General features: G+C 34.6%; 1 pseudogene; it reads right to left on the bottom strand.

Annotated features, from left to right (window-relative positions):
* The window catches only part of LOC121498609, a 36,640-nt pseudogene extending 12,610 nt beyond the window's left edge, over positions 1–24,030 (bottom strand).
* Positions 24,031–25,209: the final 1,179 nt, after the last annotated feature.

Genomic DNA, 25,209 nt, shown 5'->3' with positions numbered 1-25,209 from the left:
CTCCCACACTTACCATCGTGGCAGTGTTGCAAACATTACTCTTTATGATTTAATTACATCTATAAAATGAATATAATCACTCACTCATAGAATTCCTGAGTATTAGAGATAATAAAGAACAAAGTTCACTAACATATAGCAATCTCCTAAAATATAATTGCATTATTATTCACTATATAAGTTCCCTTAACCTGTTCTTAGAATATTACCTGCAGTTTACTCAGATTTCACCAGATGTTAATGCTGTTTTATGATGATACACAAAATTTCAGGAAAAAATGATAGGAACTACCAAAACTACTGATATAACAATCTAATATTTTAAAAACCTAAATTGTGGCACCAAAATAAACATCATATTGTGCTCCATAAGAAAGTAATATAAAATTTAAAATCATTATGTTTTCTGTTACTTTGATGAGTAGTATATGCCTGTTCCATTATATACTGGGTTCCTAAGGTCCATGTGCCTACAGTTGATGAAACTTGAGCTCTAGGTGACACTCTTGTATCTTTGAGTAAATGGACACAATTACACTTTTTATTGGTTTCAAACAAATTAGGGCCAGCTTTCAAACTTTTAATCAATTGAATTTCATAGGAACATTTAAAACACTAGAGTGTTGTTTCTGTGATATTCTAAGTAAGTGGAATACACATATCAACTCGGGACACATGCAGACTCTGCAGATACTATGAAATTCACCAATAAAGTCTCTTAATCATGTTGAAAGGCTGGTGTCAATTAGTTTTAGTTTGTCTGTATCTCTAAAACCTTAGCTGATACGGTACCTGGAAAGATCTCCTTTCTTTAAGGTTCAGGAAGAATTAACTCTGTTGTGATTATTTTTCTTTGGTGCCTAATACCTTAAGATTTTCACATTCTAAGGCAAAATGTAAACATACACACACATATAGGAAGAAAAAATCCACCTACATTAAATAATAAAATAAATGCATTTATTAAAACTATTTCTGAGGACCATGTAAACTGTTTTAAAGTATAGAGGCACCTAGGTAACTCAGTTGGTTAAATGCCTAACATCAGCTCAGGTAATGATCCCTGGGATCCTGGAATTGAACCCCAACTCAGACTCTCCCACTCAGTGGGGTCTGCTTATCCCACTCCCTTGCCCCTCCTTCTGTTCATACTCTCTCTGTCTCTCTCAATAAATAAACTCTTTTTTTTTTCAAATAAAAAATAAGGTAAATAAATATACATGCCCATTAAATGGTCACAACTCCTATTTTACAGTTCAAAAAGTAGGCTCAGAGAGACTAAATAATTTATCCAATATTATGCAGCTTGTAACACAGCCCCTGATCTGGGCCCAGACTGTGACTTATAGAGCTAAGATACTTAGTTACTACATGAAACAGTCTTCCATTGTGTTTATCTTGCACTGTGGTGTAGACATAACTTTTCTATCTAAACAATAATATTCACTATTAAAATATTGACTTTGGCATATGCAGAGCTTATTTGGGTACTGATATGATCATGCCAACTATAAAGTAACATTTTTGAAACAACTGGAAATTATATTAAGAAATTATTGTCAATTTTTGGAGGTGATATTGACATTGTGGTTATATGTATTTATTATTTAGAACTACATTATGAAGTATTTATAATAGGTGAAATTATGAGTTATTTGGGATGCCTTAAAATGCTCCAGAAAAATGAGATGAGATTACATGCAATTAGCAAAATGTCAGTAATAATGGATGTTACAAAATGGCTACATGGGAGTTCATTGTGTTTTTTTCTAATTTTATGAATGTTTGAAAATTTTCATGGTAAAAGTTTATAAAAGGGGATATTTATCAGTTCAGGCTTAAAAATCATCTCAAGAAATCACTGTTAAAAAAACAGATGTAGTCCTGTCTCTCATGAATAAATAAAAGCAGATGTCATCAACTTTAGAGTTTGCGGCATAGAGCTCTGCTCTTTATATATAATGAATTCATCTCATAGAAACAACGCATTGACCTTATTACATTAAAAAGTTCTTACCTTAGGAATTAGAGAGGATTATATTATTGATTGCAAAACAGGTAAATTTTTATGAGAGCCAAGGGATGTAAAGAAGGAGGAAGTTGATCAGGGTATCTCTCAAGAGAATACACCAGAGGCATCATGAGAGTCAGTCTCTTTGGAGATCTGAATGGACAAAAAGAAGGATTGGGAATGGAAAATGTAGCAATAAATGTTTACTATAATTTTGTTCGTGATATATGCCTGGTGATTTGGGATACAGCGGAAAAAGACAACTATGTCTTAGTTATTAATTATTAACTCAATCAAAGACAGTATAAGCTGCTCCAAAACATGCTATAGTTCATGAACTACTAGGCAGATAGATACATTTAAAAAAATTCATAATAGGAGCTTCTAAAAGAATAGAGAAGAATGATATACCTATAGATAATAGCAATATTGGGAGAACTAGACCCTCAAGAGTGAATCTTGTTAGTATCATAATAAATCACATTTCTATCTTTAAGAATGTTTGCTTTGACTAATTTGAACCTTTAAAAAAATCACAAAATCTATTATTCAATACTAATCAATGCCCTGCACAGTTTCAGGTATGACGGAAGCTGAGTAAATATGTTTTGAATGAATAAATAAACAAATGAATACATGCATTAGAATTTAAATGACATATGCACAAATGTGCCACAAATACTAACTAGTCATTCTAGAGACCAAAAGAATAATTTGGATTTTGTATTTGGTAAAATATTATTAATTTTAAATGACTCATGGGAGAGAGAGATTAGTGAGATCATGGAATTTTTAAAGCGAACTCTGAAAAGAAGATATGTGGAACCTACTACTTTCCATGGGTATGTGGTTCTCTTGCAGATAAATCCATTTTTGTATTTTCTTGAGTATATTTTAAACTGTAGAGATTCTTTCCTATTTTAGAAGAAAAATTTGTTGTGGCAAGAGCAAATTCTGGCTATTTTCTTTTCTCGTTTCAAAACCTTTTTCTGACAGTCCAAACAGAAGAAAACCAACTAACAAATTCTTATTTCAGTCATAATACATAAATGTTTTAGGCTCTTTGGAGAAATTAAACATTAGAGTGTCTATAAACATTTATTTCTCTAGTAGTAAGTGATGCTTTTATTTTTATGCATTTATTTTTTACTTTTATTTTGATCTCACGACCAAGGCTTGATCTCACGACTCTGAGATCATGACCTGAACTAAATCAGGTTTAAGTGACTGAGCCACCCAGACAGCCCAATAAGTAATATTTTTAAAGTAATATAAGTTTTTTTTAGTAGAATTAATATTGTATGGTAAAAGTAAATATGTTTACATTGAATTTGTTTCAGGGTCTCAAAAAATAGAGCTTGATTCAAGAAAGAGTTGTTGGATTCTAACAAGACTCTAGTTTCCATACATAGCAATGGTAATAATGGTATGATAATATTGGTAATAATATTTGAAGTGAAGCAAACATCTAAATTGTGTCTGTTCAAAGAGATTATAATGAAGTATAAACAAGGAAAGAGACAACATAATTTAATAAATCTAATATCTAGTAGCATAACAAGTGTAGAGAATTTTATATTGTTTAACTAGAGATTCTGCTATTGCCCAATTTGTCTTTTGTCCTGAGAAGTCTCATAACCAATGTCTTCCTTTAGAACTTCCTGGCACTTTATTCCTGTCAGCATCTATCTGTAAACGCTGAGACTTGGTGCCTCTGATAGATATCATAGTACTTCAGATCAAGCTTCAGATTTTCTAAATGTATATACCAGATAAGTAAAACAGATATTCTTCATATTGTTTTCTTTAATCTACATTTTTAAAGGGCTATAACTGTGTCCAACGCATATAAAACAATGTATGCCAATATAACAGAAATATTCTAACTGGGTGAACCAAATATCCTCATCTTCCTAAGATGAGTGAAGTTTTATTTATTTTTTTTATTTTTTTTTTAATTTTTATTTATTTATTAGTCACACACACACACAGAGAGAGAGAGAGAGAGAGAGTCAGAGACACAGGCAGAGGGAGAAGCAGGCTCCATGCACTGGGAGCCCGATGTGGGATTCGATCCCGGGTCTCCAGGATCGCGCCCTGGGCCAAAGGCAGGCGCTAAACCGCTGCGCCACCCAGGGATCCCTGAGTGAAGTTTTAGAACAGAGTTCTTTTACTGGGTCCACTTCTAAGAAGGTCCTTCAGGATCTCCCATAAATTATGGGAACAAATTATATTATTTTTATACTTTTTAAATTATTTTAAATTGGCAAAAAATAACTACAGTAAATACCCATTCTAAATTATATTTCATAAAAATATCCAAAGACCAAATAAAATACCATAAAACTTTTTACTTGAACAATCATGTTGACTCATTTTTATGTAGTCCTTAAATAATTGTATTTAATTTAAAAAATATATTTGGATTTCTTGATTGAAAACAAAAAGGTAGCATCAACTAGATTCCTGGGTGGCTTAGTGGTTGCATGTCTGTCTTTGGCTCAGGTTGTGATCCTGGGGTCCTGGGATTGAGTCCCACATCAGACTCCCCACAGCGAGTCTGCTTCTCCCTCTGCATTTCTCTGAATAAATAAAATAAAATAAAATAAATAAAATAAAATAATGAAAATCTTTTTTAAAAAAAAGTATGAATTGAATTTGTAGCAATACATTGATTCTTGCCTTTCATTCCTTTTTTACATTCAGGCCTACCTATGTTTATGAGTCCATTACTATATCACAGACATGTGCACTGCCCTTAGTGAAATGCCAGGCAGGGTTTGGATGAATCCACTCTGAGCAGAAGCTTAACTTGCAGTGATAAGGAGTTCAATAACAAGTAAAATATAAATATATGTTCTCATGATAATATTCTGCCAAAGTGAGAGGTTGGTCAAATACTGGGACTGAGACAATAAATAACTATTTGCGTTTTGAGAAACAGACTCCATTTGCGGAATACCTGTCAAATAAATATAATACTTTGAGGGCCTTTTGTTCTGATTTAACAGCTAAAAAAAATTACTTTGCCTCTCCAAAATCTGTAACAATGTTACCATGTCACAGAAGATAAGTGTCTTCATTCAATAAGATGGAAAAACTGTCGTAGAACTAAAAATTTGACAATAATGTCTCTCTTTCCTGAAAAATAACTGAGGTAGTTGTAATTCATACCTCTAACCATTTCAATGAAAATTCCAAATGCAAATTTAAACTGGTTGTCAAATATGTTCAATGATTATCTCCATATCTGACAAATTAGAGTGACAACAGTTAGATATTATTGGTAATTCAAATTTAATGACATTTCCTCTTTGCCCAGCTTCGAGTCCCACATAGTCTTCTCTTGAGTAGATCCGTGTGAAGAGTAGTAAGTCATGTGGAATGTGGTTTAAGAACTTGGACCTGCCCTTTTACTATCTATGTCACCTTGGATAAATTTCATAACCTCAGCCTAATTTCCTCATCTGTGAAGCAGGGATAATACATTACATGGATCTTATGGTGAATAATGAATTAGTATTAATAAAATGTATGGAACAGTGTTCTGTGGGTAAAACTCACTTCTCCTCCTGTATGTTTTTTCTTTACTACTCACATATAATACTTTTCTTCTGACATTTCTGGTCACCAAATGTGTGTGCTGGGAGAAACACAACCAGTTCCCTGTGACACCAGTAGGGCATCCTAGAATTCATTTCAATTCTGACACTATCTAGCTGAAGTTGCTATCAGATCCCACAAATTGTGACCTCAGTCCCACAAGACTGTCGTTCCCCATTTGAAATGCCAATGGCCAGTTCCAGGTTGTCACCTGTACTTCTGACCCACTGGCTATAAATTGAGGTCCCCATGACTCCCTTCTTGGGTTCAATAATTTGCTAGAATGGCTCACAGAACTCAGAGAAATGTTTTATTTACTAGGTTACTGTTTTATTATGAAAGGATGTAATTCAGGAACAGGCAGATAGAAGAAAGGCATAGGGCAAAGGAAAATGAAAGGATGAAGAGCTTGCATGCTCTCTAGGCATTCCACTCTCCTCCTATCTCCATATATTCAGCAACATGGAAGCTCTCCCAACCTATGCTTTTGGGATGGAGGCTTCATCATTTGGCATGACAGATCATTAACTCCACTGCCAGCCCCTCTCACCTCTCTGGAGAATGAGGGGAAGGATTGAAAATCCAAGGTTCTAAATATGACTTGGTCTCTGATGACCACCTCCCATCTAGGAGCCCATCTAGGGCAGCCTCATTAGAATTAAAGACACAACTGTAACCGAGGATATTCCAAAAGATTTAGGAGTTTTGTGTTAGGAGTCACAACCAAAAAGCAAATATTAGAACAAAATATGCTTGTAACTCTTTATCAATTAGGTAATTACAAGGGATTTGGAACTCGGTGCCAGGAACTGAGGGCAAGGACCAACATATATATTTCCTTTCATCTCAGGAAGGTCGAACCATAGTAAGTGCTATACAAGTGTTTGCAAAAAATTAATATAGACTCGAGCAGGTATTGAAATTGCAGGGTAAATTTAAATATCTTCTATTTGTGACCTATTTTACAAATCAATGTTTTCTCACATATTTCTGATAAATCATTTTGAATATTTGGATATTTTCAAATAACAATGTAAAATAGGGTCCAATGCATGGACAAAAGTACAGTTATTTTTTTTAAGATTTTATTTATTTATTCATAAGAGACATACAGAGAGAGAGAGAGGCCGAGACCCAGGCAGAGGGAGAAGTAGGCCCCATGCAGGGAGCCCAATGTGGGACTCAGTCCCGGGTCTCCAGGATCATGCCCTGGGCCGAAGGTGGTGCTAAACCGCTGAGCCACCTGGGCTGCCCCAGTTGTTTTATACTTGACCAAAATATATGCCATATATATATATATATATATATATATATATATATATATATATATAACATTAAAGTCAAGTTATCTAAAAATATATGCTTCATAAAATTTTTATATTGGTCAACATCAAATAACTCATTCTCTTTAATTTGTCATTTATTGGCTTATAGAAATTCTCAAATGTTAAGTGTTCTGTACACAAATATACATAAATCGAGGAATAATATGGATAAGTTCTGGCACCCAGAAGTCACTCTTGTCAAAGATTTCTGACCTTGGACTATGCAACACACAGGTTTGAAATTTTTCAAGTTATGAATTACAACTTTTGATAGTGTAGAACTATAATTTTAGTGTTAAAAATCCTATCTGATTATCTTGATTGGATTTGTATTTTTAAGCTTAGTTTTGTGATTCTTTTACTTTTATTTAAACTTTAAAATAACAGGATGTACTTAAATATTCAGAAGTACATTATTATCTGTGTTGGAGTTGGAGTGATTTTTTTTTCCTCTTAGAATCTGACCTGTCAATCACTCAACAGACCTTTTTTCCCATGTTCTTCTGTGCCAAAATCCACTTCTTCTGGGTTGTTTGGCTCTCTGTTAGCCCTCACAAGCTGAAATCCTACACTGAATAAACCATCAATATTTATTTTATAAAGTCTCCTACTTTTATATCAGAAAGGTGGATCATGTGGTGGAGGAGTGAAATCTCAAGAGCACTAATTAAATATCAATAACCAAAGCCTACATAGATTCATTTTTCTAAATGGCACACTTATATTGGCCTTGAACTCCTTGAAGTTTCCAGATTCAATACTTCTGAACCTCTTTGTGTGCTCAAATAACCAAGAAGTGCTGATTTATGACAGACCCATCAACAACACTTTAGCTAGCATGTGAGTTCTGAATGGTCTGTACAAGAAAACATCAGCCGCAACCCTGTATCTCATTCAGCCCAGAAGTTCATACAGCTCTCTGGAGCATGTTATCCATGTAAAGCCAAAGTATGCAAATAAGCCCACTTTAATGGGCTTCAGTAGTTGATTTGGGGTTAGTTTCCCTTACTTCATCATTTCTAAAAGGTACACGTCGAAGCACCATGAAATTGAATGAATGTTATGCTCAATTTTGGCTGAAAAGAGGTGGTTGGTTTACTTAACGCAAGTGGGCCCCAGCTAGATCGCAGTTAGAAGGATGTAAAGTACATTAACACCAGACTTCCCCTGGAGGTGAAAGCTTAGCTTTTTCAGTAAGTGTGTGTGTGTGTGTGTGTGTGTGTGTGTGTGTGTCTGTAAATCTTTGTTTCTGATTTTGCCAGGTTAAATATAATCGTTAATTTGCTACTGCCTGAAATCATAATTTGGCTGAGATATTTACATTTAACCCGTAGACAAATTGTTATGTTGAATTGTGGATATGTTTTTTGTAGTGATAACGAGGATCTTAAACATAGTGACAGTTTCATGAAGCATTTATATCCCCAATTGAATTAATAAACGTGAGTTTGTCCATATTGATTGGATAGATAACAGAGTTTGGTGATAAATACTTGGTTATTTATTTAATTTTTAAAACGTCAACATAAAAATCACATGCTTCTATTATATTTTATTTATAATCTTATTTATTCTTTAAAAAGCTCTCTTGCTCCCATTTTATATTTTCTATATATTTTCTCTATGTACAGTATATGTCTTATATATTGTTATTTATGAAAGTTAACTATAACTTTCTCTCATTCTGCTGATAAAGTTAGAATGATCACTCAGAAGTGGGGAAATCTAGTTTCTAATCTCAATATTGCTGCAAATCAGTTCTTTGGCCTAGAGCAATTTCATATATCAGGATGATCATCACCATTATACATTTGTTCAGGTTAGCTCTCTGACTGACTTATCTTTCACATATGTCATCACACATAAAAATTCTACCCAGCTTTTGTGTTTCAGAACCTGTTCCTCCTTTGATGCTTTTGCCAACTACTGAGCCAAATTGATAGAATCATAACATATTAGTTAAAAATGTCTTGTAAAATGACATAGGTCAACTGGCCCATTAAAACAGTCATCCATCCAACTACTATAAACAACAGATAATCAGACTGTGCATTAATATTAGCATTGAAAGAAGTAGTAAATCAGAAGAAATCCCATTTTAATCTCCAGAAAACTCAACTCTCAGGAACTTCACATTCACTGAATTGCCCAAATTCTGTGCAGAGCTGAAAGTCAATACACTACATAAGTGGAAACATGCAAATATTCAAGCAAATTTATTTTTCTTTACATTAACAAAACCACTTCACTCTCCCCAGAGATTGTCTACCTCTAGACCTCAAATATTCCCCTTGTCTGAGAGTGCAGAATATATTTGGCTGGTAACCAGATAGGATCTTTGCACTGTAAGGGGGCATTTCCTCTTTTTCAGAATGGGAGCAGTGAGAGAAGAAGAGCACCTTCCTTAACACACACACACACACACACTCTCTCTCTCTCTTAAACCGACTTCTCCACTTTAACTTTCAAAGTCAGCCGAAGTTGTGAAGAGAGATGTTGGAATTAACTTACCCCTCTGCTTTTATAAACTGCATATTTAGAAAATAATATATTGAGAAACAAGAAAAGATGGAAAATAAATCCTAACTGATGGCACAGACCCAATAACAAAGAGTGCCCCATTATCTTTTACTAGATAAATCAAACTCACCATGGCAAGTCACCCATGTTATGGAGTAGCTTATGTTTTATTTTCAGAATCCAACAGAAACAGTGGCAAATCCAAATTGCTACTTTTCCTCAGTTCTTGATCAAACAGATGGAAATAGTAGGATAAAATAGAAAGTTTTTACTTGAATAGATGAAAAGGAAATTCATAAATATATATCTATGTAACAGCCATTGTGAAAAATTCTCTTCAAATATAATGAGGTTGCTTTTTTTTTGTATGATCAAACACTTTATCCTATTAAAATCTTCAAAACTCAGTATGTGTGTTTTTTTTTAAACTCTTGACTAAGGGATTTTTTTATTTGTCTAATTTTAGTAATTTTAATTAGGTTTTGTTTTCCCAAAACTTTATATAAATACACTTGGCTCTGCCAATTTGTGCTGGTAAATTTGGAGATACTTTTTCCAAAAGAAAATCTGTCTTTAATTTTCATGAGTAAGCATTTTCCCCTGACTTTGAAAAGGGACTCCAGTCATAGAACAAAATTACTTTGCAAGGAAAAATGAACACATTGGCAAGTTAAATAATTACCCAAAACTGTAATCCTGAGACAAATCATTTTATGTTATTACTCATTTTATCTTACTAGAAAAATCTACCTCTGTGATATAAAAGCAAAAAGAGGAAGGTATGTCTAGAAATTGTAAGGATCAGTAAAAATTAATTTAAAAATAATACAAGATGAAAAAAATTTTCAGTCATCTAGCACAATAAAAAGTGTCTCATAACTTTGTAAACCAGAATGTACATTTCTAGAAAAACTGTAGGACATGTGCACAAAAAGATATATACAAAAATGTTTATAGCAGCATTACTGGTGAAAACAAAAAGAATGGTTACAAACAAAATGTCCATCAGTAGGGGACAGATAAAACATTTATAAGAGGGGGTACAGCATATTGGTTTAAATAAATGAACTAAAATTAACATATCAAAAATAAATCTCAAAACATAATGATAAAGGAATTATAAAATTATAAGATTATATAAAAATTATGATACATTTATAAAAACAATACTACATGCTCTTCAGTAATACATATATATGTATATGTGTGTTAAAAAGATTGCAAGTATACATGCTAAGTTCATGGTAATGTTTATTTCAAGTGAAGAAAAAGTGACTAGACATAGGGAAAGGGACTTCAGAATTACCTAAATACATGTTAGTGATTGTATAAAAACAGAAAAAAAACAAGTATGACCGAATTATAACACTTTTAAATTCTGGTGGGTGGATAATTTGTTATGCATTATGTTTTCTTGGATATTTCTTCAGTTTAGAATTTCTGAAGAATGACTACTAGATAACCCAGGGAATTAATTGAGTAAAATGTTAGTTATTTAAGTAAACATCCTCTTTGTTGATTATTATTAAGCAGCCTTTACGTAGCACAGTTTGAAGCAAAATTTGAAGGTGTTCTTTAGCCTCTATGTATTTAGGATGACAAGATCTTCAAGCTACTTCATCTGTGACACTTCTACAGCTGAATACATTTATGAGAGAACGGAGTTTAGCAATGAAGCTAGACATAAATATTAGGATTTGTTGAAATTTTTGCTCAAATAAGACAATATCATGAGGCTTTTCTTTCTATGAATATACTATTCTGTATCTAGATTCTACTTACTGTTTAAGGAAAAACTCCTGTTACCAAAGAAGCTATTGCTACTTTTAAATGCCTAATAACACTTAACCGTTTTTTAAATCTGTAAATTAAGATTTGGAGTTTTCTCCAAATTTTGGTTTGAAATTGATTGAACTTAACACACATAAAGGATTTTCCTTCCATGTTCTCCAGGCCCACATGAGAACTTATTAGGTGATGTGACAAATATAGTGCTTCTCTATCTCTGAGTCCATAGAGTGCTTTCCTTGTGTGGAATTACTCATCTGCCATGTGGGTTGTCTTTTAAAGGGTGATTTCCAGTACCTACCTCCACCATGGAAATGAATAGACTATATACTTTAGTTCAGATGCAAATACATATCTGTACTTCCACCAATAAGACACTTTTGGGAACACTTTTCCAAGAATTTTTCTAGGAACCTTGGATATTGAACATGTTCCAAGTTGGGTCAATGGACAGGGTAAGATCATTGCAGATTTGGTGGTACGAGGGACACTTTTGGTATCAGCAGGACTCTCAATAGAGCCCACACCTGCAGGAAACTGGCTGCATAATACCAGGAACAACAACTGTCCTATTTATGAGCCAGGTTTTTCATCCTCAGTTCTGTGACCTAACTGAATAACTTTTCTGTTGAAATTACTCAGAGTTCCTGTCTGTTGCTTACAACCCAAAAGTCTGACCTATATCTACTTAACAAAGTGAATGAAATATGACACAAAATAAAAAAAAAAAGCCCATATATGCGCTTTTTGGAACAAAAGTGTAGAAAAAAGTGAAAATTTCACTTTGAAATAAAATCTTGGTTATATATTATGTCTATGTTTAAACAAATGGGAGTTGTAATGGTGTCAGAAGATTTTTAATTCAATGCTTGAAGATGAAGTTCACTTCCCAACCAAGAATACAAGAACATTTTTAAAAATTTTCCATTTCACACCATGCTGGACAGCCTTCAAGTTTCCCATTTTATTTTATTAAAGATTATTTATTCATTAGAGAGAGAACACGAGCTGGGGAGGAGTGTCAGAGAGAGAGGGAGGAGCAGACTCTCCACTGAGCAGGGAGCCAGATGTGAGGGCTCTATCCCAGAACCGTGTGATCATGACCTGAGCCAAAGGCAGCCACTTCACTGACCGAACCACCCAGGCACCCCAGGTTTTCCATTTTATTTATTTATTTTTTTATTGGAGTTCAATTTGCCAACATATAGCATAACACCCAGTGCTCATCCCACCAAGTGCCCCCCTCAGTGCCCATCACCCAGTCACCCCAGCGCCCCCTGCCCACCCCCCCTTACACTACCCCTTGTTCATTTCCCAGAGTTAGGTGTCTCTCGTGTTTTGTCACCTTCACTGATATTTTCACTCATTTTCTCTCCTTTCCCTTTATTCCCTTTCACTAATTTTTATATTCCTCAAATGAATGAGACGATATAATGTTTGTCCTTTTCCAATTGACTTAAATTCATTCAGTATAATGCCCTCCAGGTCCATCCATGTCAAAGCAAATGGTGGGTATTTGTCATTTCTAATGGCTGAGTAATATTCCATTGTATACATAGACCACAGATTCATGTTGTAAGAGGAATCTGAAGGGAAAAAACATCCTGCTGATCTCAGTGTCACCTGAATGCCATTGCTAGAGTTTGAAAACCACTAAATTAAGTGGCTAACACTATCTTTAAAAAAAAAAAGAAAAAATTAGAAAAACATATTAATTTCTCAATATCAGAAGAATGGGTAATTATTATTAAATGACTAAAAATATATTTCCTGGAAAAACTAAACATTCTTTCCCTCGGAGAGTTCATACCTAACATGTACAAGGCTCTAGATTTTTCTATCTTAATATCAGTTGGACTAAATTATCTCTTAATTTGAGAGAAAGTACAAATGTAAGTATAAATTTTAGTTGGGTTGATATTCTATTTTTAGTGGTATTGCTAGTTGATATGGGTTGAATTGTATCTCCCCAAAATTCGTGTGTTGAAAAGCTAGCACCAGTGTCTCAGAATATAATTAACTGTATTTGGAGATGGCCCTTAAAGGGGTAACTATGTTAAAATGAGGCCATTAGGGTGGGCTTAAATTCAGTCTGGCATGTGTCCTTTAGGAAGAGGAATTTGGACACAAAGAGATGCCAGGGATGCATTTACACAGAAGAAAGACCATGCAAAGACACAGTGACAAGGAAGTCATCTACAGGCCAAGGAGAGAGGCCTCAGGAGAAACCAACCCTGATGACACTTTAATCTCAGACTTCTAACCTCCACAACTGTGAGAAAATACATTTCTGTTGTTTAAGCATTCCAGTCTGTTTGTTATGGCAGCCTAAGCAAATTAGTATATCAGTATTGACTAGGTTTTCGATGACTAATAAAATCCTAGAACTAATGGGATTAAAGTTATTCTATGTATGTGTTATAAAATAGAGATCATCAAACCCAACAACATATCACGAAAGCAATGAAATATGATATAATATGATAAAATGTTAGATTATGGTTTTATTGCCCATGTATATGTACTTAGGTACATGTATCATAATTTTTTTCCTTTCTTTTGATTCTTGGATATGTCCATGTATGATAGCCAATTGCCCTTTTAGGGAATGACAGGCTCCTTTTTAGGGAATTAAACCCGTAACTCTACCTTTTTGATACTAAAATATCTTTCTGTTTTTATATGATGCTGATTGTAGATGGTATACCTTTTGTTTTTTTCACTGATGTTACTTTCTTTTACTTAGTAAAATAACGAAGTTTATAACCCTCTGTCAGGATTGGTAAGAGAAATTTAACTATCTAGGAAGCAAGGACAAAATTAATTCTCTACAGAGGTTGGGTGTTAGAAACAATAAAAAACCTTAGTGGACTCATTTTGGAAACAAAAAGAAACATTGCTCCCTACTCTTTAGCCCACTTACCAGGGACACAAATTAGAAAAAAAACAAAACAAAACAAAAAAAGAAACAAAAACAAAAACAAAAAAAAACCATGCTGGCACTAAAACATAGTCAAAGAGTATGGAGGAAGGAAGAAAATAGTACAACTTAGAATTTAGCAGAACATTCTAAATTCTTAGTTCATAAAAATCATTGTACTTTGACTTAGAATTACTTAATTTCCAATTACATTTTTAGAAGATGATATAGATTAAGTCAACTTGTTTGGCATTCTGTGTATAATAGATAATAAATGTTAGAATAATTTCCTCCTTCTTTATGTAAACATTCAGGAAACATAAAAGTTGAAGAAATACTTTAGTGACAAGAAAAGAAGCATATAAAAACATGCTTAAATAATGTTGACATGAATGTGGTTATTTTATTTACTAACCAAAGGTCAGTATGCAGGAGGAGATAGATGAGAGACCTCATGGATATTTATGTGCAGATAAAAGCTGTTTGAAAATATATATGAATAATTTGAATTTCATATGCAAAGAAATACTGTCTTTGAAGGATTTTACAGAAGGAAGCGATGTGGGCAAGGCAGTGCATTTGAGAGATGATTTTGGCAGAGGTGTCTGGACGCATGTTATGGAAACACAAAAAAGTGGAGCAGAGGTGAGACTACATATGTGGAAGCTGGGAGAGGAAATTTACCAGATGTGCAGAATTCCACTGTAGAAACAAAGAAGAGGACGTTATGAAGGAAGAAACACTGACAAATTTTTTTTTCAGTTTGGGTCCAAAATAATACTAAGTGATGGATTATAGGATGTAGAGTCTCTTTAAAAAACTGCCAACAACATAGGGATGGAAGAATAAAGAACCATAGGGGAGAAAGATACAAATACCAACATTTGGTAACATGAAGGAAATATTTTGAATCAAGTAAGTACTTTATTTACATTATAGAATATTTTTTAAAAGATTTATTTATTCATGAGAGACAGAGAGAGAGAGAGAGAGAGAGAGGGATGGAGGGACACAGACAGAGGGAGAAGCAGGCTCCATGCAGGGAGCCCGACATGGGACTTGATCCCGGGTCTCCAGGATCACGCCCTGGGCTGAAGGCAGCGCTAAACCGCTGAGCCATCCAGGGATCCCCAGAATATTTTCAATTAAACATGAGAAAGAAATATTTACTTCTCATTTCTCAAACCAAGATTATTAATTTTTTGACATATATATTTCACACACACATACACACACTCTCCTATAGCTTTTTATATAATCTGTATATGTTTTATGACATACATTTAAATTAGTTCTATATTTTGAATATTTGCCACAACATTAAATGTTCTTCAACAGTATTTATCATACATTTTTCTGTTAACCATTATTCTGTGTGATTTTAATAAATTATCTATAAAAATAGGTTTCCAGGGTTGAATTAAATTTAGATGTGTTCCGTAAATGTCTCTTGCCTCCTTCTATGTGGAGAAACAGAATGAATGTTAAAATATTAAAATATTTGAGAATTATGACACCTAGCTTTATATAGTTTTACAGATTCTAAATATTTTTCTATAAAATATTCTACATTCCAGGGACTAGTGTTTCTTAATACAAGTTTGGTAAATATTGTTCTATTTTATTTTTTTTTTATTTTTTATTTTTTATTTTTTTAATTTTTTATTTATTTATGATAGTCACAGAGAGAGAGAGAGAGAGGCAGAGACACAGGCGGAGGGAGAAGCAGGCTCCATGCACGGGGAGCCTGATGTGGGATTCGATCCCGGGTCTCCAGGATCGCGCCCTGGGCCAAAGGCAGGCGCCAAACCGCTGCGCCACCCAGGGATCCCCGTATTGTTCTATTTTAATATCTACATTCACTTCTATATTTAATCAATCCACTATTACTAGACCTTAACATTGTTTCAGGTTTTTTGTATTCTATTTATAATTTTTTGTATGTATTAGATTATTTTCTATGGCATTTTTCTATTTTTAAAAATTTTAATCACCCAGTGGCCATCACAAGTGCACTCTTAATCCCCATCACCTATTTTATCCCATTGTCCCACCCACCTTTCACCTGGTAACCATCAGTTTCTTCTCTGTAAATAAGAGTCTGTTTCTTGGTTTGTCTCCATCTCTTTCTTTTTCTCTTTTGTTCTGTTTCTTAAATTCCACATATAAGTGAAATCATGATATTTGTCTAATCTCATTGACTTACTTTGCTTAGCATTATACTCTGTAGCTCCATCCATGTCATTGAAAATGGCAAGATTTCATTCTTTTCTGACTGAATAAGTGTGTGTGTGTGTGTGTGTGTGTGTGAGTGTGTGTGTGTGTGTGTGTATGCAGGTGCTACATCTTTATCCATTCATCAACCGGTGGACAGGGCTGTCCATAATTTTGCTATTGTAAATAATGCTACTATAAACACGGGTTGCATGGATCCCTTTGAATTAGTGTTTTTTTATTCTTTGGGTAAATACCCAGTAGTGTGATTACTGGATTGTAGGGTATTCTATTTTTAAATTTTTGATGAACCTCCGTTTTGTTTTCCAGCATGGCTGCACCAGTTTGCTTTCCCACCAAAAGTGCACGAAGGCTCCTTTTTCTTCATATTCTCGCCCAAATCTGTTGCTTCTTGTGTTGTTGATTTTAGCCATTCTGACAGGGGTGAGGTGATATCTCATTGTAGATTTGATTTGCATTTCCCTAATGACATGTGCTGATAAGCATCTTGTCATGTGTCTGTTGGCCATCTTTCTGCCTGTTCATGTTTTATGCCTATTTATTCATTCTTTGGTTGTTGAGTGTTATAAGTTCTTTGTATATTTTGGATGCTAAGCCTTTATCTGATAACTCATTTGAAATTATCTTCTCCCATTCCGTACATTGCCTTTTACTTTTGTTGATTGTTTCTTTCTCTGTGCAGATTTTTTTATTTTGATGAAGTCCCAATAGTTTATTCTTGCTTTTGTTCCCCTTGCTTCAGGGTACCTATCTAGAAAAAAGTTGCTATACCTGATGTAAAAGAAATTACTACTTGTGTTCTCTTCTAGGATTTTTATGTTTTCAGGTGCCACATTTAGGTCTTCAATCCATTTCAAGCTTATTTTTGTGTATGGTGTAAAAAAGTGGTCCAGTTTCATTCTTCTGCATATTGATGTCCAGTTTCCCCAGTACCATTTGTTGATGAGACTTTCTTTTGCCCATTAGCTATTCTTTCCTGCTGTGTTGATGATTAATTGACCATATAATTGTAGGTTTCTTTTTGGATTTTCTATTCTGTTCTGTTGATCTATGTGTCTATTTTTGTACCAGTATCATACTGTTTTGATCATTACAGCTTTATAATATAAGTTGAAGTCCAGAATTTTGATGCCTCCAGCTTTGATTTTCTTTTTCAAGGTTGCTTTGGCTATAAGCCAAAGCATTTGGTGCCATAGCATTTTAGGATTGTTTATTCTAGCTCCATGAAAAATGCTGTTGGTATTGTGATAGAAATTGTGCTAAATGTGTAGATTGCTTTGGATGGTATAGACATTTTAACAATATTTGTTCTAATCCATGAGGTAGGGATATCTTTCCATCTTTTTGTATTCAATTTCTTTTATCAGTGTTTTATAGTTTTCAGAATAGTAAAGTCTTTCACCTCTTTTGCTAGGCTTATTCCTAGATAATGTTTTTTTGGTGCAATTTTAAATGGAATTGATTCTTTAATTTTTCTATGTGGTGCTTCATTATTGGTATATAGAAATGCAATGGATTTCTATACATTGATTTTTTTTCAAATTTTTGTTTAAATTAAATTCCAGTTAGTTAACATGTAATATTTATTGCAGAAGTAGAATTTAGTGATTCATCACTTATATGTAACACCAAGTGCTCAACAGAAGTGCCCTCTTTAATACACATAATTAGTTCAGCCCATGCCCCTTTATCAACCCTCAGTTTGTTCTCTACTTAAAGAGTCTCTTATGGTTTGCTTCCCTCTATTTTTTCTCCTTCCTCTATATTCATCTGTTTTGTTTCTTTAATTCCACATATGAGTGAAATCATATGGTATTTGTCTTTCTCTGACTGAATTGTTTCTCTCAGGATAACATACTCTAGCTCCATCCATGTCATTGCAAATAGCAAGATCATTATTTTTGATGGTTGAGGTAATATTCTGTTGTATAAATATACTACATCTTCTTTATTAATTCATTAACCAGTGGATATTTGGGCTCCTCACATAATTTGGCTATGGTTGATGATGCTGTAAACATTAGGGTACATGTGCCTCTTTGAATCAGTATTTTTTAATCCTTTGGGAAATACCTGGTAGTAAAATTGCTGAGTCATAAGATAGTTTTATTTTTTAACTTTTTGAGGAGCCTCCATATTGTTTTCCAGACTGACTACACCAGTTTGCATTGGAACCAACAGTTTAAGAGGGTTCCCCTTTCTCCACATCTTTGCCAACATCTGTGTTTCCTGTGTTGTTAATTTTAGCCATTCTGACAGATGTGACGTGATATCTCATCATGGTTTTGATTTGCATTTTCCTGATGATGAGTGATGTTGAGCATCTTTTCATGTGTCTCTTAGCCATCTGGATGTCTTCTTTGGAAAAATGTCTGTGCATGTCTTTTGCTCAATTCTTAACTGTATTATTTGGTTTTTTGGGTATTGACTTTGATATGTTCTTTTGGACACTAATCCTTTATCAGATATGTCATTTACAAATATCTTCTCCCATCCTGTAAGCTCTTTTAGTTTTGATAATTGTTTCTTTTGCTGTGCAGAAACTTTTTATCTTGATGAAATCCCAAGGGTTCATTTTATCTTTTTTCCTCTTTGCCTCCAGAGAGGTGTCTGGTAAGAAGCTGCTATGGCCAACACCAGAGGTTACTGCCTGTATTCTTCTCTAGGATTTTGATGGTTTCCTATCTCACATACAGGTCTTTCATCCTTTAGAATTTATTTATGTGTGTCATGTAAGAAAGTTGCCCAGTTTCATTCTTCTGCGTGTTGCTGTCCGGTTTTCCCAATACGATTTGTTGAAGACTCTTTTTCCATTAGATATACCTTCCTGCTTTGTCAGAGGTTAGTTGACCATAGGTCTATTCTGGGTTTTCTAGTCTGTTCCACTGTTCTATGTGTCTGTTTTTATGCCAGTCCTATATTGTCTTGAACTACAGCTTTGTAATATAACTTGAAGTCTGGAATTGTGATACCTCCAGCTTTGATTTTCTTTTTCAAGATTGCTTTGGGTATTCAGGGTCTTTTGCGGTTCCACACTCATTTTAGAATTGTTTGTACTAGCTTTATGAACATGATATTGGCATTTTGATAGAAATTGCATTAAATGTGTAGATGGCTTTGGGTAGTATAAACATTTTAACAATATCTGTTCTTCCATTCCATGAGCATGAAATGTTTTTCCATTTCTTTGTGTCATCTTCAATTTCTCTCATAAACATTCTATAGTTTTCAGAGTACAGAACTTTTATGTCTTTGGTTAGGTTTATTCCTAGTTATCTTCTGGGTTTTGGTGCAATTGTAAATAGGACCAATTCCTTGATTTCTCTTTCTACTGCTTCGATATTGGTGTATAGAAATGCAACAAATTTCTCCATGTTGATTTTATATCCTATGGATTTACTGAGTTTGTGTATCAGTTGTAGCAGTTTTTGGTGGAATCATTGGGTTTTATATATGTAGTATCATGTCATCTGCAAATATTGTAACTTTTACTTCTTCCTTGCTCATTTGGCTGCTTTTTATTTCTTCATGCTGTCTGATTGATGTCCTAAGACTTCCAGTACTATTTTATTTTATACTTTTAAAAGATTTATTTATTTATTTTAGAGGGGGCAGGAAGGGCAGAGGGAGAGAGAGAGAGTCTAAAGCAGTCTCTTCCCTGACCATGGGGCCTACCTCATTGTTCTATCTCAGAACCCTCACTCAGATGATGACTCAGCCTGAAACCAATAATTGGGCACTTAACTGATACAATATCCAGGTGCCCCACTTTGGTGAGAGTGGATATCTCTGTCTTATTCCTGACTGTAGAGAAAAAGCTCTCAGTTTTTCTGCATTGAGGATGATGCTAGCAGTGGGTTTTTCATATATGGCCTTTATTATGCTGAGGTATGTTCCTTCTAAATCTACTTTGTTGAGGATTTTTATTATGAATGGATGTTGTACTTTGTCAATGCTTTTTCCGCATCTATTGAAATGATCATATGAGTCTTATCCTTTCTTCTATTGTTGTGATGTAACACATTGATTGGTTTCTGAATATTGAATCACCCTTGTAGCCCTGAATAAATCCCTTTTGATGTGGTGAATGATTTTTAAAAATGTGTTGTTGGATTTTGTTTTCTAGTATTTTGTTGAGGATTTTTGCATCTGAGTTCATCAGAAATACTGGAATGCAGTACTTTTTTGTGATTTGCTTATCTCATTTTGGTATCAGGGTAAGCGGGTCTCATAGAATGAATTTGGAGAATTTCCTTCATTTCTTTTCTTTTCTTTTTTTTGGGGGGGGAAGAGTTTGAAAAGAATGTATTAAGTCTTTTCTTTCTTTTTTTCTTTTTTGTATTAACTTCTTTAAATGTTTGGCAGAATTCACTTGTGAAGCCACTTGGTCCTGACTTTTGTTTGTTGAGTTTTCTTGATTGCTGATTCTATTTATTTACTGGTTATAGGGCTACTCAAATTTTCTATTTCTTTCTGTTTCCACTTTAGTAGATTATATATTTCAACGAATTTATCCATTTCTTCTAGGTTGTCCAGTTGGTTGGCATATATTTTTTCATAATGTTCTATTATAATTATTTGTATTTCTGATATGCTTTTTGTTATTTCTCCTCTCTCATTTGTGACTTTGAGTGATTTCTTGGTAAGTCTAGCTTAAAGTTTTATCTATTTTACTGATTTTTTTTTCAAAAAAACAACTCTTGGGGGAAGCCCAGATGGCTCAGCGGTTTAGCGCCGCCTTCAGCCCAGGAGAACCTGGAGACCTGGGATCGAGTCCCACATTGGGCTCCCCGCATGGAGCCTGCTTCTCCCTCTGCCTGTGTCTCTGCCTCTCTCTGTGTCTCTCATGAATAAATAAAATCTTAAAAAAAACAAAACAACAACAACAAAAAACCCCAATTCTTGGTTTCATTGATCTGTTTTTTTTTTTTTTTTTTTTTTTTAGTTTCTATACAATTTATTTCTGCTCTAATCCGTATTATTTCCTTCTGCTGGTTTTGAGATTTTGTTTGCTGCTCTTTTTCTAGGGGCTTTAGGTGTAATTTTAGGTTGTTTATTTGATATTTTTCTTTATCTTGAGCATGTATTACTATAAACTTCCCTCTTAGAACTGTTTTGGCTGTGTTCCAAAAGCTTTGGACTATTGTGTTTTCATTTTCATTTGTTTCCGTGTATTTTTTTATTTCTTCTTTGGATTCCTGGTTGACCTATTCATTGTTTAATAGGGTGTTATTTAACCTCCATGTATTTGTAGTCTTTCCAGATTTTTTCTTGTGATTGACTTCTAACTTCTTGCACTGTGGTATGGTATGACTTTGATGTTTTAGAATTTTTGGAGGCTTGTTTTGTGACCTAATATGTGATTTGTTCTGTAGAATGTTCCATGTGTACTTGAAAAGAATGTGTATTCTGCTACTTTAAGATAAAATGTTCTAAATATATGTTAAGTCTATCTAGTCCAGTTATGTAATTCAAAGCCATTGTTTGCTTTTTGATTTTTTTTTTAAGATTTTATGTATTTATTCGTGAAAGACACAGAGAGAGGCAGAGACATAGGCAGAGGGAGAAGCAGGCTACTCACAGGGAGCCCTATGTCGGACTCGGTCCCTGAACTGGGATCACGCCCTGAGCCAAAGGTAGACACTCACTCAACTGCTGAGCAACCCAGGCATCCCTGATTTTCTGTTTAGATGATCTGTCCATTTATGTAAGTGGGGTGTTAAATAACCTACTATCATTGTATTATTATCATTTCATTCCCTTGGGTTTGTTATTATTGTTTTATATATTTAGGTATCCCCATATTGGGTGCATAAATGTTTATAATTTTTATAATCTTGTGGGATTTTCCCCTTTATTATTATATAGTGTCCTTTTTTTGTCTCTTTTTATAGTCTTTGTTTTAAAAATCTATTTTTGTCTGATAGAAGTTTTGCTACTCTGGCTTTCTTTTGACATCCATTTACATGATAAATGTTCCTTATCCCCTCACTTTCAATGTGCAGATGTCTTTATTTTTTTTATTTTTTTATTTTTTTGCAGATGTCTTTAGGTCTAAAATGAGCCTCTTTTTTTTTTTTTAAGATTTTATCTATTTATTCATGAGAGACACAGAGATAGAGAGAGAGAGAGAGAGAGAGGGGCAGAGACACAAGCAGAGGGAGAAGCAAGCTCCATGCAGGGAGCCCCACGTGGGACTCAATCCCAGGTCTTCAGGATCAGGCCCTGGGCTAAAGGCGGCGCTAAACTGCTGAGCCTCCAGGCTGTCCTAAAATGAGCCTCTTATAGATAACATATAGATGGGTCTCTTTTTTATACATTCTATCACCGTATGTCTTTTGATTGGAGCAATTAGTCCATTTACATTCAAAGTAATTATTGATATATGTATTTATTGACATTTTATTACCTGGTTTGTATTTGTTTCTGAAGATTTTTCTCCAGTGATGTTTTTCTCTCTTTCATGGTTTACTGGTCTTCTTTAGTGATGTATTTCGATTTCTTTCCTCTTTGTGTATATGTATTAGTGGTTTTCATTTGTGGATACCATTGTTTGTGTATATCATCTTTGGCATGTAGTAGTATATAATAAGTTGATGTTATTTTAAGTTTGAACCCATTCTTTTACTCCTTTCCTCCCCACATTTTAGGTATAGGGTGTCATATTTTACATCTTTTGATTTTGTGAGTTTCTTACTGATTTTTTACAGAAATATTTATTTTACTGCTTTTATGTTTCCTACTTTCATACTGCCATTTGTAGTCTTTCCTTTCCACTCAGACAGACCCCCTTTAATATTTCTTCTAGGACTGGTTTAGTGGTCACAGCTCCTTTTGTTTATCTTTCCTTTTATACTGAATGATAACCTTGCTGGATAGAATATTCTTGACTTCAGGCTTTTCTCATTCAGGACTTTAAATATATCATGCCACTCCTTTTTGGCTTGGAAGGTTAGCAACTGAAAAATCTACCAGTAGCCTTTGGAGTTTCTTTTGTATGTAATTTTCTTCTTTTATCTTGCTGCTTTAAATATTTTCTCCTTTACCACTATATTTTGCCATTTTATTTTTTATTTTTATTTTTTTAATTTTTTTATTCTGCCATTTTAATTACAAAATGTCTTTTTGTGGATCTGCTTTTGTTGATTGTGTTGGTTCTTTGAGACTCCTAAATCTTGGTATCTGTTTCCTTCCGCAGATTAGGGAAGTTTTCAGCTGTTATTTCTTCAAATAAATTCTCTTCCCCCTTTTCTCTCTCTTCTTCTGGGATCCCTGTAATAGAAATGCTATTAAATTTAATGGAGTCAATGAGTTCTCTGATTTTAGTCTCCTTGTGCATACTCCTTTTTCCTCTCTTTTGTTCAGTTTCATTACTTTCCATTACTCTGTTTTCTAGGTCATTAATTCATTCCTCTGTTTCTTGTACCCTGCTCTTCATTCCCCATCAAGCAGTTCTTATTTCATTTATTGAACCCTTTCTTTACTCTGTAATTCCTTATCTTTGTCATCACAGTCTCACTTATGTTCTCAACTCTTCTCTCAAGTCCAGTTGGTATCCTTATGATCATTGCATTAAATTCTCCACCAGGCATGTTACTTATATCCATTTCACTTAGATCTCCAGCCATGGCCTTGGCCTTGTCTTTCATTTGGGACAAATTCTTCTGTTTCTTTGCCTATTTGTTAGGAAAATGAGTTATATCTCCTGTTCTTGAGGGTACTAGCTTTATGAAGAAAGGTCCTATAGTGTAGTGTAGTGTCTCATGTTCCCCAGGGTCTGCTGCTCCAGTGTGTGCTGAATTTTCTCTATTGTTGTGTCTTAGCCACTTTATCCTCAGGCCAGTCATCTGCAGAGGCTCTCTTTGTCTGTTGCGGTGTTTGGTCCCTGGCCTAATTGTGGCACTTTTACCTAAGTGTGCTCCAGTTTGCTTGTGAATTGAGACCTGTTTCCACCACCCTCTAAACTGAAGCTTTACATAACTCGTGGATAGGAGATGTGGTATTTGCAGTGGTTTGGGCCACTCTTCTGGGGGAAGTATCATGCTACACTGGGACTAAGTTAAGTGTGGCTGAGAGGAGTGGTTCCTCAAGAACACAGCAGTGCAGGGCATGGCGAAAGCAAGTTAGGTAGTGAGTGTAGACACTGCTGGTTCCTGCAGGTGGCTCTGTGTTTGTGCTGAGGGACAGGGCAGAGAAATGGTGCCTGCTAGTTTATTTGTTCCTGAATGGGTCTCTTTTTGAATGCTACATCTCCGGGACATGGTCCCAGATGAGGAACTAACCTCCTGACTATGTGGTCCTGGCACTCTTTAAATGGGTATTTTCACATTATATGTCTGTGGGTTGTTTGCCCTGTGTTTTCTCCAAGAGCAGCTCTAATGCAAACTCTCCCAGAACCCAGCATGCTGATCTTTAAAATTCCATTCTTTAAACACTGCTGGTTGCAAGAACTCAACAAAATTCATGCCCTCTGGCTTCCAAGCCAATTGCTATGAGGCTTCATTTTTTCCCTGTGCTCCCCTGTATGATAGTCCATCTCTTGCCTTTTTCTGCAATGGAGGCTCCCTCCCCACCACTGGAGGCATGATCCATTTTTTTTTTCCTGAGCCCCGTCTCTACACTTCCTACTTACCTTGAGGTAGCCTCTTCTATATTTTTAATTGTTGAGTTTGTTCTGCCAATCTCCAGGTCAATTTCTGCAGTATTTAGGATGATTTGGTAGTTACCTAGTTGTATTCATGGGCCCAGGCAAGCCTAGGACCTTCTACTCTGCTATCTTCCTCCACTGTGCCATGTTACTTTTGTAT

The sequence above is a fragment of the Vulpes lagopus genome, chromosome 9 (genome assembly GCF_018345385.1).
Source record: "Vulpes lagopus strain Blue_001 chromosome 9, ASM1834538v1, whole genome shotgun sequence".
NCBI lineage: Eukaryota > Metazoa > Chordata > Mammalia > Carnivora > Canidae > Vulpes > Vulpes lagopus.
Note: the sequence above shows the minus strand (reverse complement) of the source record. Positions and strands in the feature narration are given on the sequence as shown.